A 14,188-nucleotide genomic window follows, 5' to 3' on the forward strand; every position below is an offset into this window, starting at 1 on the left:
CCAACCCCTTTTTTTCGCTTGTCAAATAATGATGGCTACAAACGAGACAAGCGATTTGAGTGCGCCTGCGAGGCTTTCGATGCTAGCTGATCCCTCGCCACAGGAAGGCCTGGGTCAGGCAACGGTAGAATGCAGCATGGAAAGGCATCTCAGATTAAGCCAGTTCCTGGACCATAACGTAAAGAACGGTAAAATCAGTCAAACCGCGGTACAGGCATTGAAAAACGAGTTGGCGGCATGGGCAATAGCCAACGCCAAACTCGAAGGACGACTAGAGGAGCTCGAAAGAGAGAATGAAAGGCTCCGGAAACAGCCTGCTAGGACATGGGCCGGGGTCGCGGCGCAAGCTGCACCCAAGGCTCCCACAACTAGAGAAACTATTGTCAAAGTGTCCAAGCGGCCGGAAACAGCGGTCTTTTTGAGACCAATGCCTGGCCAGAACATAAAGAAGGTCCAAGAAGTCTTCGCGACTTCAGTCAACCCAGTTAAGGACAAAATTAAAATTAACAGGATTAAGGCTACAAAGAATGTAGTGATTGTCGACGTTGCCACTGAGGAGGACAAGAACAAGCTTTTGGCGAATCAACAGCTATGTAAGGCAGTCAAATGTGAACCCCCCCGTAAGAAGAACCCCTTGGTCATTCTCTATGATGTGCCAAAGTCCATAACGGACGAGGACCTGTGTAAGACGATCTATGAGCAAAACTTGGACTCAGAAAGCAACATGGAAACTTTCCTAAAAGACTTTAAACTTAGGTTTAAAACTGGGCCTAAGGATAAAGATACAGTCCACCACGTAGCAGAAGTCACAGGATCCCTATGGAGGAAATTGACAGCTATGGGCAGGGTATACATAGGTTTTCACTCTGTTAATGTCAAGGACTACCTTGTTGTCCCCCGGTGTCAGAACTGTGGGGATATTGATCACATACACAAATACTGTAGTAGGAAACCTGCTTGCTCCAGATGCGGAGAGGAGGAACATATGAGGAAGGAATGTAAGAAGTCCGTGGTGTGCATTCCCTGCACACGGAGAGGAAAGAAAACCTGTGGTATGGCAGGAAGAAACTGCCCGACCTACAAACTGCTAGAGCAGAGACTCATATCCCGAATTGACTATGGCTGATGCTGGCAACATAAGAAGGACGAACATCAAAAGGAAGTCTCCCAGCAAAAGAAAAAGGGACGCTGGAAGGGCAGAAAGGTTTAATAAATTTTTGAAGTCTCTAAAACAAATGCAGGAACGAAAAGCAACGATGATTGACTTCAGTACACAAACTGACTCTGATCCGAGATTCGAAGAGATAAGAGAAATAATGCACGAAATAAAAGAAATTGAGGTAATTGTAGACGACTTCTGGGCTGCTAGTGAGTCTCCACCCTCAACATCTCCAGCTCCTCACTCAAAATTAAACCCTGAAGCTGAAACTTTCGTCTCAAAGCTTGAATTAAAAGGGACACAGGAAGTAAAAATGGTTGATCTTTGTATTCAAACAGAACCTGAAGAAGAAAATGAGGAGCATGACGGAAAAGCAGTTAACCCAGGCTCACAGCCTCAATCTTTACCCAGAAGGAACAGCTCTGCTCCTGTCCCAGGGAGTCTTCCAACTTTTACCCTGCAAGACAGCACAGTCACAAGCACCACTACGAGCACAAGTATGGCACAGCTGCAAGACGATAAACCGGCTGTAGGAGCGGACCCAAGACGGATCTATCCCAACTTGGAGTTCGCGATGCAGCTATCGCGTCTGGAGCAACCAGCGATCCTCACTACAGCTTTGAGGCACGTCGTACGCGTAGGTCATGAACATGGCAGAATGGTCACCTTCACGGCGATGGAGGCTGTAGATAGAATACAGCTGAAGTCAGTGAATCTTCCCACTGATTTCGGAGCCCTGCGTGACCTGGTGAAGAAAGTATTTGAGAGAAGAGGTGAAGAATTCAAGCTGGACGAAATTTATGCACAGGCTGTCCTAGCTAATGGTAGAGTAGCATTCGACTTTAACAAATCATGGCCTGAATGTTACTTTCACACTTATTTTCCTTAATGACAACCCTAAATTCAATCACGGTAGGGCAGCTAAACACTCATAATAGTCGGTTGGTCATGCAGGAACTCCGAAAAGTAGTGGAGGAGAGGAGACTAGATGTACTCTGTCTACAGGAGCCATACTACTGGGCCGGGCAAATATCATTCATGTCGAAAACATGGCAAACCATCTTTACAGGAGAGGAGCCAAGGGCGTTAATAGTAATAACAAATAAGGCCCTCAGAGCCACAAAAATAGCGCAACTCTCTGATTGCCACTGTAACGTCATCGAGTTGCAGTCACCCGCTGGGATATTATATATTGTCAATATGTACTTTCAGTACGGGGGAAATTTCGAACATTTCATAGAACATCTCTCCAGGGTAATGATGGCGTTACGTGGGCGTCAGGTAATAATCACAGCAGACATGAACGCGAAATCCCCCCTATGGCACAGCGGCACTAGGGACGAAAATGGTGAAAGGGCAGAGGAAGCAATAATGGCGTCACAGCTGGTGGTAGTAAATAAAGCAGGGAACCCCCCCACCTATGCAGGAGGAGGGGGACAAGGCACCAACATCGATGTGACGTTAGCGTCACCGAATGCTATAAACCTTATCCACAGCTGGAATGTGATAGAGCACGCTACCACAAGCGATCACAACCTGATTACTTTTTGCATAGGAGATGAAGAGTGCCGCTGGGACCTGGGGTGGGAGATTCAATATAACTATCACAAGACAAATTGGGAATGCCTGGCTCAGGAGTGTGACGTTCCTCCGTTGCCTGAGGGTGGCCTGGATGTCGACAGGTACGCCGAAGAACTGGTAGGCTCCATCGTTAGGGTGGTAAAGGTCGCCGTGCCAACCAGGAGGAGGGCCGTGGCGGCCTCACCATCACCATGGACTGCCGAACTGGAAGGTATGCGTCGGTCTGTTAGACGGGCGAGGAGGTACTACCAGCGAAGTGCCGTCTGGCAAGAGAAGCAATACTGGCTGCAGCGCTACAGAGATGAGAAAGAAAATTTTCAAAGGGAATTAAAGGAAGTAAGAACAAGGAGTTGGGAGAAGTATGTGCTAAATCAGCTCGATACCGATCCCTGGGGAATACCCTACAAACTTGTAAGGGAAAAGGTTAAATCCCCCGCGGTTCTCTCGACCATCCGAGATGGAGACCGAGTGACAGAGTCGTGGAAGGAAACTGCTGAAGTTCTCCTGCGCACTCTGCTACCGGACGATGATGAACATGATGATGATGACTCTCAAAGGCAAATCCGCAGGGAGGATTCTCTAGAATATACCAATAATACTAGAGTGTACCCTTTCTCTGAAGCAGAAGTCGCAGCACATATCAAATCATTAAAGAAGGGGAAGGCGCCAGGACCGGACGGCATTGTAGCAGAGGTGGTACAGTTCCTCGCCCCACAGCTGGTGGCTCCTCTAACGCGGCTCTTCAATGAGTGTCTCACAGCTGGGAAATTTCCGAGAGTATGGAAGACTGCAAATGTAGTAATCATACAAAAAGGAAAGGACAAGGACCCTATGGATCCCAAATCCTATAGACCTATATGCCTGTTAGACACCATGGGGAAGCTGCTGGAGAGGCTGCTGGCGGACAGACTGACCGCACATAGGATGCTGCGTGGAATGAGTGACAGGCAGTTCGGCTTTAGGCCGGGGCGATCAGCGTCTGACGCAATCGCCCTGGCGGCTGAGGTCTGTGGCTCATCCACGCACAAGTATGTCGTAGGCATCATGGTGGACATCAGTGGCGCCTTTGACAACCTCTGGTGGCCCTCGCTCTTCTCACGTTTGCGTGAGATGGAGTGTCCAGGGCCCCTGTATGGCTGTCTGAGGAGCTATTGCATGGACAGGGAGGTCTGGCTATCATCGCCTAGCGAGAGAGTAAGTAAGACCTGTACGAAGGGGTGCCCCCAGGGATCGGTCCTGGGGCCACTCTTTTGGGACGTAAACATAGAGCCCCTGTTAGTCAGGTTACAACAATGTAGAGATGTGCTAGACGTGATAGCCTACGCTGACGACCTCCTCCTGCTGGTAGGTGGCCGTAGCCGAGAAGACTTAGAGCCAAAAGTGGAAAGGTCAATGCAAATTCTCCAGGAATGGTGCCGAGAGGCAAAAATGAGAATTGCACCACACAAATCAACATATCTTCTACTAAAAGGCAGTCTGATAAGAAATCCAACTGTCAGGATTGCGGGAGCCCCAGTTCTCCGGCGACGCGAAGCTAGGTATCTTGGAGTAATAATAGACGAAAAATGGAATTACGCGACGCACATAGAAATGATTGCCCAGCGCGCGATAGAAATCCTTAATGATTTCACTTACCCCCCCACCTAATAAAATTATATCATAATAGTATTCTGACTTCCTTAGTAGGGTATGCCAGCGGGGTCTGGGCACACAGGCTCACGAGGGTGGCGCCTGCCATGGCCGTGAGGAGGGTGCAGCGAAGTATGCTACTAAGATCTGCTGGGGCATACAGAACTACTCCTGGGGGGGCGTTGCTAGTTATTATGGGATTATGTCCCCTTGATATAAAAATTAGGGAGCAGGCAGCGTGGTATTGGGTAACAAAGGGGAAAGTTGAAAAGACTAGGGAAATCATGGGTGTGCAAGTAGGGGACAAATACGCAATCAAGAGAAGGGGGGAGGAACTATGGCAGAGTCAGTGGGAAGGGGAAGGAACTGGGAGACGAGTTTTTGAGCTACTTCCAGATGTTGCAGAAAGATTAAAAATGGGATACTTTCAGCCAAGTAGGGGTCTGCTGCACTTCCTGACAGGACATGGGCCATATCCGGCATACCTTTGCCGATTTGGTAAACAGGCGACACCAGCGTGTGACTGTGGTGCTCCGGAAGGAACTCCCGAACACGTCATCTACAACTGCACGTTGTATGATGGAGTGGCAAGTGAACTTAGAGCGCAACTTCCTAGCCAAGATACATATACCTTGCTGCGGCGTGCCGACACTTTCAGAGTCCTCAACAGTCTGGCAAATGAGATCTCAATGAAAGTCATGAGGGACTTTATTAGGGCAAGGAACTAATCAAGTACCTAACCGAACTTGACCGAGTTGCACCTGCACTACCGCCAGGCGCGGATCTGGCCAGCCATTTCATGGCTGGAATCCGCCGCGTCTTCGGACAAGGATGGCAGGTGCACTACCCGGAATTGGAATTATCGCACAACTATTTTTTGAGTAGAAAGTAGTTTAAGTAAGAATTAGAAATACTAACATACTAACAGGTAGGGACTGCAGTGAAGTTAAAGTCGTAGCCAGCCCAGTGCCAGGGGCACGCCCACTGGGGTTAGCTCGGTGGGCAGGCTAAATAACAGTAGGTTTGTATGCATAACTTCTGGCACATACTGTAACACTGCAGATCACACTAGAATAGTCATGTAAGGTAGTCTAACAAGTAACTTATTAATCATGCCCGTAGTTAGTGCCACACAAGTAATACACTGCCAATTAGTAGTTTGTAATAAGGACCCACTAATTATTTGAGGTGGTGGGTTAATAGTATGGGAATAGTTTCTTGTATTTGACTTTTTGTATCATACTTAGTTATATATTAAGATGTTGTATAATTAAATTAATGTTGTTGTATTATTAATTATTAATAAAGTTTGTTTTTTTTTTTTTTTTTTTTTAAAAAAAAAAAAAAAAAATGCTTTATCTGGGCCATTCGCCTTAATCACATCTGAGCGTAATTCTTAATAAATCGCTTGTCGCTAATTGTTCGTCATCACAGATACTGTTTGCTATACGGCCACGACGCGCAACTGATTTCCAAAATTCGCCCTCCTTTTCTGAGGATGGGAACTCACGACCCCTGGTTTACTAGACCAGTGCTCTACCACTTAGCTAAAGAGGCGCGGCCTAGCGGTACTCTTGCGTACTTCGTCCTTACGGTCGTCTGGATCATCAGACTTGAGCTGACAACACTTCATATTACCGACTACTATTTGCAGCTATGGCGATCCATTACTGCTTGGCTACGCATCCGACACGTAACCGATGTGCTCTCCAAACAACAACACTTGCATTTCAGAACATGTCTTTCACACATGTCTACAAAATCACCTTTACCTTCAAATACAGTTTTCTTGCGACTGACAGAGACGTAGGCAAAGTTAAAAGTTGCTATATCCATTACATCACGTTAATCAGAAAAACGGTAATTTATATCTGCAGCGGAACAAAATTCCGTTCCGCCCATCATGGGGCCCGAACCCACGAACCTGGGATTAAGAATATCAAGCTCTACCGACTGAGCTAGCCGGCTGCCTCGGTGAGTACCTGCTGGTTAGCAAGTCACACAGTACTCGTTTGGGTTGGGTGGTCCCATACAGAATCTCTCCATGCTGCCTAATGTTTTCCTAACGTCACACTCGTCACGTACTTCACTTTTATTTCATAATCATTTCTGAGAGGTAAAGGAATTGCATGACAACCTGCAGAGCTAGTGGCGTCAAAATTAACACACATACTTGATGTGACTCAAAAGCCGAACGAGTTACTTTCCGACGTTGTTTTAGATGTGCAAGTGCCAGTCAAAACTCGCGGTGACGGCACTCTGCCGACCATTTCGCTAGTTAACACCGGTCTTGTTGTGTGTGTTTCAAGCTCAAGAGCATCTCCAAGAAGAAAATGGTCAACAGCAGCATTCAGACGGTTTGTACTGCTCAATTGCTGCATTAAAACGGTATGTTTCTTTTTCAGAACTGGAAAAAAACCGGGCATGACAGCATTCGAACCTGTAATCTTCAGATCCTAAGTCCGACGTCTTATCCATTAGGCCACACGGTCACTAACGACCAAGTATAACTTGTATACGACTCATCTCGTAACGCTCACACCAATGAGGAATAGTGATTTCGTTCCACACAGCCGCTGCCCCTTGCTCTTTCCCACCCAAACGTTACATTCAACCTCTTACGAGACCGACGAAATATAGACTGGGATACAAGACCAAACACTTTGTGCATTCGGAATCGAAGGCAGGGCGTCCCTCGCCGCATTTGCTACCATGGCCATTTGCTACTTTTGCAGAAGCGACGACGACGACGACCGCGACAGGCTCTGAGATATGTGAGAAATTCATCTATAAAATCTAATTCAGACTGCCTCGTCCCACCTTATGCTGTACTGCTTTGGCAAATGCTTTATCTGCGCAATTCGCCTTAATCACATCTGAGCGTAATTCTTAATAAAACGCTTGTCGCTAATTGTTCGTCATCACAGATACTGTTTGCTATACGGCCACGACGCGCAACTGATTTCCAAAATTCGCCTTCCTCCTCTGAGGATGGGAACTCACGACCCCTGGTTTACTAGACCAGTGCTCTACCACTGAGCTAAAGAGGCGCGGCCTAGCGGTACTCTTGCGTACTTCGTCCTTACGGTCGTCTGGATCATCAGACTTGAGCTGACAACACTTCATATTACCGACTACTATTTCCAGCTATGGCGATCCATTACTGCTTGGCTACACGTTTGACACGTAACCGATGTGCTCTCCAAACAACAACACTTGCATTTCACAACATGTCTTTCACACATGTCTACAAAATCACCTTTACCTTCAGATACAGTTCTCTTGCGACTGACAGACACGTAGGCAAAGTTAAAAGTTGCTATATCCATTACATCACGTTAATCAGAAAAACGGTAATTTACATCTGCAGCGGAACAAAATTCCGTTCCGCCCAGCGTGGGGCTCGAACCCTCGACCCTGGGATTAAGAATATCATGCTCTACCGACTGAGCTAGCCGGCTGCCTCGGTGAATACCTGCCAGTCTAGCACGTCACACAGTACTCGTTTGGGTTGGGTGGTCCCATACAGAATCTCTCCATGCTGCCTAATGTTTTCCTAACGTCACACTCGTCACGTACTTCACTTTTATTTCATAATCATTTCTGAGAGGTAAAGGAATTGCATGACAACCTGCCGAGCTAGTGGCGTCAAAATTAACACACATACTTGATGTGACTCAAAAGCCGAACGAGTTACTTTCCGACGTTGTTTTAGATGTGCAAGTGCCAGTCAAAACTCGCGGTGACGGCACTCTGCCGACCATTTCGCTAGTTAACACCGGTCTTGTTGTGTGTGTTTCAAGCTCAAGAGCATCTCCAAGCAGAAAATGGTCAACAGAAACATCCAGACGGTTTCGTACTGCTCAATTGCTACATTAAAACGGTATGTTTCTTTTTCAGAACTGGAAAAAAACCAAGCATGACAGCATTCGAACCTGTAATCTTCAGATCTTAAGTCCGACGCCTTAACCATTAGGCCACACGGTCACTAGCGACCAAGTATAACTCGTATACGACTCATCTCGTGACGCTCACACCCCTGAGGAATAGTGATTTCGTTCCACACAGCCGCTGCCCCTTGCTCTTTCCCACCCAAACGTTACATTCAACCTCTTACGAGACCGACGAAATATAGACTGGGATACAAGACCAAACACTTTGTGCATTCGGAATCGAAGGCAGGGCGTCCCTCGCCGCATTTGCTACCATGGCCATTTGCTACTTCTGCAGAAGAGGCGACGACGACAACGACCGCGAGAGGCTCTGAGATATGTGAGAAATTCATCTATAAAATTTAATTCAGACTGCCTCGTCCCACCTTATGCTGTACCGCTTTGGCAAATGCTTTATCTGCGCCATTCGCCTTAATCACATCTGAGCGTAATTCTTAATAAAACGCTTGTCGCTAATTGTTCGTCATCACAGATACTGTTTGCTATACGGCCACGACGCGCAACTGATTTCCAAAATTCGCCTTCCTCCTCTGAGGATGGGAACTCACGACCCCTGGTTTACTAGACCAGTGCTCTACCACTTAGCTAAAGAGGCGCGGCCTAGCGGTACTCTTGCGTACTTCGTCCTTACGGTCGTCTGGATCATCAGACTTGAGCTGACAACACTTCATATTACCGACTACTATTTGCAGCTATGGCGATCCATTACTGCTTGGCTACGCATCTGACACGTAACCGATGTGCTCTCCAAACAACAACACTTGCATTTCAGAACATGTCTTTCACACATGTCTACAAAATCACCTTTACCTTCAAATACAGTTTTCTTGCGACTGACAGAGACGTAGGATAAGTTAAAAGTTGCTATTTCCATTACATCACGTTAATCAGAAAAACGGTAATTTACATCTGCAGCGGAACAAAATTCCGTTCCGTCCAGGGTGGGGCTCGAACCCACGACCCTGGCATTAAGAATATCGTGCTCTACCGACTGAGCTAGCCGGCTGCCTCGATGAATACCTGCGGGTTAGCACGTCACACAATACTCGTTTGGGTTGGGTGGTCCCATACAGAATCTCTCCATGCTGCCTAATGTTTTCCTAACGTCACACTCGTCACGTACTTCAGTTTTATTTCATAATCATTTCTGAGAGGTAAAGGAATTGCATGACAACCTGCAGAGCTAGTGGCGTCAAAATTAACACACATGCTTGATGTGACTCAAAAGCCGAACGAGTTCCTTTCCGACGTTGTTTTAGATGTGCAAGTGCCAGTCAAAACTCGCGGTGACGGCACTCTGCCGACCATTTCACTAGGTAACATCGGTCTTGTTGTGTGTGTTTCAAGCTCAAGAGCATCTCCAAGCAGAAAATGGTCAACAGCAACATTCAGACGGTTTCGTACTGCTCAATTGCTACATTAAAACGGTATGTTCCTTTTTCAGAACTGGAAAAAAACTGAGCGTGACAGCATTCGAACCTTTAATCTTCAGATCCGAAGTGCGACGCCTTATCCATTCTTTTTTTTTTTTTTTTTTTTTTTTTTTTTTTTTTTTTTTTTGCCTCCCTTCTCCCCACACAGCCCATCCATTCGCTCTCCTTTTATGCCTTCTTCGGCGAGCTTCTATGCTATATCGACTGATTTTTTTTCAAATTTACTGTGACAGTTAGGGAAATGAAATGATGTTTGGCTTCTTCGCCATGTGAGGCTTCTCCTCCGTAGAACTGAAAATTGAAAAATTAAGGCTTCTTGGGAATTAATAAATTATCACTCTTGCTTCATACTGAAAAAAATTAAACAAAAATAGAAAGATTGTAACTGAGGAACACGTGCAAGAAGCTTCCACTGCATTGTGTGCAACGAAACCACCTTCCGATATTACCGAGATCCTGGAAAATTCATAGATGAAAGTAGTTGCTGGAGATATGGGGTTCATCCAGCAGTAAGTGTGAAGCCGCAGTGCCGTTTCGGGGTTCTGTCCGAGGCCTTCACGGCTACCGTAGCGGCCCTGGGGCACACGAAGTCCCCACCGTACTTCACCCTCAACAGCGATCCCCTACTTTGGCCTGTGACTACATTTTTCGTAGACGAGGGCTATTAAGATGTTTATCCAATCCCTTGTCTCTGAAACAGAATGTGTAACATGTTACCAAAAGTTTTTTTGTGGTCCCTGCGCGTACATATCTGATAATATTTTGCTCGTTCGTATAATTCGTATTCTAAAACACGGTCATTGCCGTGTTCAGATATAACGTAATGTACATAATTGCCAAACAACCACAACACAGCATTGGTTTTCTGGACAGGGAAGAAAACACCATCGGGGAAGAGTAATTTTTCAACATTGATCTCAGTACTAACAGTTCTGGTTATAAAGGCTACCCGCCGTTGGAGTCCCCTCCATATTTCGGCGTATCCGCCACAGAGAAAGCGGTGGATCAATGTGTCAACTGCGTCACATCGGGTGCACACAATCGTGTCACTAAGACCAATGGAGTGCAACTTTTCGTTAGTGGAAACTACGTTATTAACAACTCGGTACCAGGTTGCCTGAATGTCGGAAGACAGTTCACGATTACTAATATTTTTCCAAATTCTTTTCCAGTCTTTGTCGGGATATCTGCACTCCATTTTGTTGACATGTTCTTTCGTTGTTAAGAGTTCCATTAATTTCCTGCAATTCCTTGATTGTGGATTCGTGACAATACTGTCCATGTAGCTAATCTCTAAAAAGAACTGGCGAATATATTTCAATTTATAATTAATTCCGCCTATATTTATGGGTGGACGTAAATTTTCTGGCTGTAGGAGTCGATACAGCCTGGCTGTAATACTATGTGGATGTTTTTCTATAATTTGTAGGGTCCTCTTTATATATAACGCCGTAGTCTTCCGCCATATATCTGTTAAACCTAGGCCACCTTCAGCGGAAGGTAACGTAACTGTACCGACTGCTACTCTAAAAATATTCCCTGTCCATATAAATCGGCAAATGATACTCATTATACGTTTGGCAATGGGTTTCGAAACTGGCAATATTTGACCTATATATATAGCTTTTGATAAAATGGACCAATTAATTATTCTGATTCGTTGTTTAATGTTCAGATGTCTGGTCTGATTGAGTATTGTGGCTCCTCTGATTGTATCCAGTACTTTCTTCCAATTGTAGGTCATGGTCTGAAGCGGACATCGGTAAAAGGTGACACCCAGAGCGGTGTGACGATCGACGGAGCGTGCCCATTCCAAACGGACATCTTGAAGACCTTTAAGATTTAAAAACGAACTCTTCACCTCGTTAACCCTAGCGCCTGTAGCTTCACAAAAGATCTGAATATTCGTAGTTAATTTCTCTAAATCTTCGTTACTACGAATAACCACTCCAACGTCATCAGCATATGCATTGGTGACGTTGTTAACGCCAGATATCGTGATGCCCTCAAGATCGACATCGAGTCTCCTTAGTAAAGGCTCCAGTGCAACAACATACAGGAGCATTGACAAAGGACTTCCCTGCGGGACGCCGTTGCGAATTTCAATGGGTGGAGTGAAATGCCCATTTACAGACACTTGTGTGTGGATGCCTTCAACAATGTTAATTAAAACTTGCACAAAATGTTGACTAAAACCCACATAGGTCAACGTTCTGAACAAAAATAAGTGGTTGACCCTGTCAAAAGCCTTTGAGAAGTCGATAAAGGCAAGGCCTCCTGGTGAGGATGACGTTGCAAAAATTGCAGAGACATCCCTATATTCACAAACAGTTTTAAAAATATTCCGCCCCGAGAGACAGGTTTGGTGGTCACCTATGATCTTCTCCATTAGAGGTCTCAGTCTTTCCTTCAGTACACGTGCAATTATTTTATAATCCGAGTTCATCAAACATATTGGTCTCAATTGATTGAGATCTTTAACTGTCGCGTTCCTTCCCTTTGGTATTAGCACAGTTACGCTTTCTTTGAACTCGCGTGGAACAGTAACACCTTGCAACACTTCATTTATCACTTCTGTGAATTGATTACCGATGAGAGGCCAAAATTTACAATAAAACTCTACAGGCAAGCCATCAGGCCCTGGGGACGTACGGGTAGGCGAATATTTAAGTATATCAAACACCTCCTCACATGTGATCGCAGTGGTAAGGGACATATTGTCCTCGTCATTGAGAACGTTGTCGATACCTGTAGTTCGTAGCAAATCGTTCGCACAGTCTAGATTATACCGGGTATCAGTATATAACGTACGATAAAATCCATAAACTGCATTTAAAATGTCAGAGTGTTCCGTCAGCACCCGGTTATCGCCCACTCTAAGACAAGCAATAAACGCTCGTCTTCTATTTCTTTCATGTTCGAGTAAGTGGTACAGCGATGCGTTTTCGTCCTCCACCGTTGTCGGGACACGAGATTTAATTTTTAAACCCTCCAGCTGTTGTCGCTTGAGACTTATGAGGTGAGCCTTGATCTTCTTTATTTCAATGAAAACCTCATCAGTCATCTGCTGAGCTGATAGTTCCCTTAAGCATGTATAGTAAAATTCAACGGTATTGCGAGACCACATCGCTCGCTCCCTCCCGTAAGCTATTAGGGATGATCTCAATTTCTTTTTAGCACATGAGGTCCACCACGCAAGGCGAGAGCTGTATTTATGGCGCATACGTAGAGCAGCCTGCCATACCTCCGCTACTGTTCTTGATAGGGCACCCTCGAACAACATATGGGTATTCAGCTTCCATAAGGGGCGACCCCAATACGTTCCTTGCTTCTGAAACCGAATGCTGCATTTCACTGCGAGATGGTCCGAAAAGGTAGTGGGAATTACTTCGATACTACTGATTTTATTTTCCAGGTTTGCTGTGACGTATATTCTGTCTATTCTGCTTTGCGAGCGACTACTGATGTACGTAAATTTAACTAACGTGGGGTATTTGCTTTCCCACACGTCTGTCCACTTCATGTTTGTCACCAAAGCCGCCAGTTCCCTGGAGAAGTTAAAATTTGGTCGCTGATCCTTTTTGTGAAGTACACAATTAAAGTCACCACCGATTAAAGCTTCCGCCGGATTCCCCTTAAGTAAATAGACCATATCGTTCTTAAAAAAATTTGCCCTATCATCTCTAGCGTTGTTACCAGAGGGGACATATACATTTAAAACAGTAGTAGTAAAAATTTTACAACTGATGCCCCTCCCATTTTCTAACAGACAGATGTCCTTCACATCAATACCATCTTTGACAAGGATCGCAGTCCCACATGTGGCTTCCGGTGCAATATTGAAAATCTCTTGAAAACCTGGGACATAAAAGTTGTGGACATTAAATTCCTGTAGGAGGGCTATATCAGTATCCGACTGGTAAAGGAAATCTTTTAAAGAAGCGACTTTCGTTTCACTGCGAATCCGATTTATATTAATCGTGGTCACATTATATGTCAGTTCCGTTGGCATAGGTGCAGGTAAAAGAAATTGGCTAATGAAGTATACCCCATGCAGAGTCACGTCTGTACCATTCCATTCTGTCTGTCAGAAAGAAAAATAGACATTAAAAAAAAAATTAAATGCCACTAGCATGTGTCAGGTCCATCTCCATTCCGTGGTCGGTGCGATCGTCTTGGGCATCGGCCCAATCAAGTCCTTTTCCTGAGACAGTTCGGTCTAAATCCATAGTAGTGCCGGTCTGCAAACCTGCGACGCCAAGCGGTGCGCGAGGTTGTTGTTGAAGATCATCTGCATCGGCACGACTCATCTCCGCTTCAGTACACTCGTTAACTCGTGCTACTGGGCATTGTTCTCGTAGTCGTTCATTATCCCTTAAATGTTTTAACTTTTCCCGCAATGCAGGAGCTAAACTCTCTGCTGCTTTGTGTGC

This window comes from Schistocerca gregaria, chromosome 1, assembly GCF_023897955.1.
Source record: "Schistocerca gregaria isolate iqSchGreg1 chromosome 1, iqSchGreg1.2, whole genome shotgun sequence".
NCBI lineage: Eukaryota > Metazoa > Arthropoda > Insecta > Orthoptera > Acrididae > Schistocerca > Schistocerca gregaria.